At 37.2% G+C, this 1,737-nt stretch overlaps 1 non-coding gene across 1 annotated transcript; it reads right to left on the bottom strand.

Moving 5' to 3' along the window:
* Nucleotides 1–920: 920 nt before the first annotated feature.
* On the bottom strand, nt 921–1,027 carry LOC149015940 (small nucleolar RNA R71). The gene has a single exon (XR_016173778.1). It is a non-coding gene; the product is annotated as a small nucleolar RNA R71 (small nucleolar RNA).
* Nucleotides 1,028–1,737: the final 710 nt, after the last annotated feature.

Here is a 1,737-nt window from a genome sequence, read left to right on the forward strand (position 1 = left end):
TTAGCGACATGATCAAATTTTGGCGCCATTGCTGGGGAACCAAAGCACGGTTGCTAGGATCGATTTTTGTCAATTAAGCATAATTTTTAGAGTAATTTTAGTGTTTTTAATTTTTAATTTTTCTTTGCTTATTTAACTAATCTCTTTTTCTTTTGTTTTGTAGGTAACTGCAAGAGTAGCGATTCGATAATTAGTTTAGGTTATTATATTTTATTTCTTAGATATAATTGTATTTAGGACTTTTCAATTGTAATATTTGCCTTAGACTGGGTTGTTTAGGTTAATTTTATAAAATCCCCATCCCTCAGATCCCACATGTGTAACTTTTGTTCAAAAGATCAAGTGAATCAATTCACTTCAGGTATGTCCTAAACTCTCCCTTTTGCTATAGTTATTTTTTTTTAAATTTTACTTATTTAGCTTCTTATTTTTTTTCTTCTTCCTGTGTGAATGCATGGTCGTTATTCCCTAAACCTTGAGTTGACTCCACTTGACTTAGAGTTAGAAGAGACTTTGGCCAACCTTAGCAGGCAAAGAACCATGGCAAACTATGTGCCTCCATTGAGGCCCTTGAGTGAGTAGTTCATTTCTAAGATATATACTATGGTTTCTTGTATTAAGTTGCCTGACATAGAGGTGGCTCAATATGAGATCAAATCTAGTGTGATTCAAATGCTACCATCTTTTTATGGATTTGCCAATGAAGAGCCTTATAAGCACTTAGATGAGTTTTTAGAGGTGTCATCCATGGTTAGAATTCAAAACCTCTCAGTTGATGTTTTAAGGTTACTTCTTTTCCCATTCTCCCTTAAGATAAAGCTAAGCATTGGCTTCATTTTTTGGACAATGTTAAACCGTCAACTTGGGTAGAAATGCAACAGGAGTTCCTTAAAAAGTTTTTCCCCATTGGCCGTACCAATAGCATTAGGAGAGCAATAACGAGTTTCTCCCAACAAGAAGGAGAACAATTTCATGAGGCTTGGGAAAGACTACAAGAATTACTTAGAAAGTGCCCCCATCATGCTATTCCTAAATGGCAATTGGTTCAATGCTTTTATGATGGCCTTAGAGACCGACATAGGAAAATGGTTGATTCTTCTTGTGGTGGGACTTTCATGCACAAGAATGAGAATGAGGCATGGGAACTTTTTGAGACCCTTAGTGAAAACTCCCAACACCATGCTTCAGCAGCTAGGACTGAGATTCCGTCCATTGGGCAACCAAAGAGGAGCGGTCTCTATGAGATTAATCCTACCATTGAGATGAGCACTAAGGTTGACTTGCTATTAAAGAAATTGGACCATCTCTTGTCATTAGGACAACAAACCCCATCTCCACTTCCTACAAGTTTCTCCCCACTTAATCAGATTGAAGCATGTGTTTTATGTTCTAGCCTATCCCATCATGTCACTGATTGTTGTTTGGCTAAACAATACCCTGAGTTTGTTATAGAGCATGCACATTTGGCCCAAGGAGTCTCTAAATTGGGCAATGATCCATATTCCAATACCTACAACCCAGGATGGCGAAACCACCCCAATTTTTCATGGCTAAACTCAATGCCCAATCCCTCTAATCAAATACTTTATAGACCACCTCCATTTAATATGCACCAAAATGCCTATAGGAATGAACAACCATCATCTCCACAACCCTCATATAATTCATCATTTGAGGATAAAGTACTAAAAACACTTAGTGGATTAGAACAAAACACTCAATTGTTGCATTCCCATT

This window comes from Hakea prostrata, chromosome 5 (genome assembly GCF_041222555.1).
Source record: "Hakea prostrata isolate BN-2017 chromosome 5, UWA_Hpros_2, whole genome shotgun sequence".
NCBI lineage: Eukaryota > Viridiplantae > Streptophyta > Magnoliopsida > Proteales > Proteaceae > Hakea > Hakea prostrata.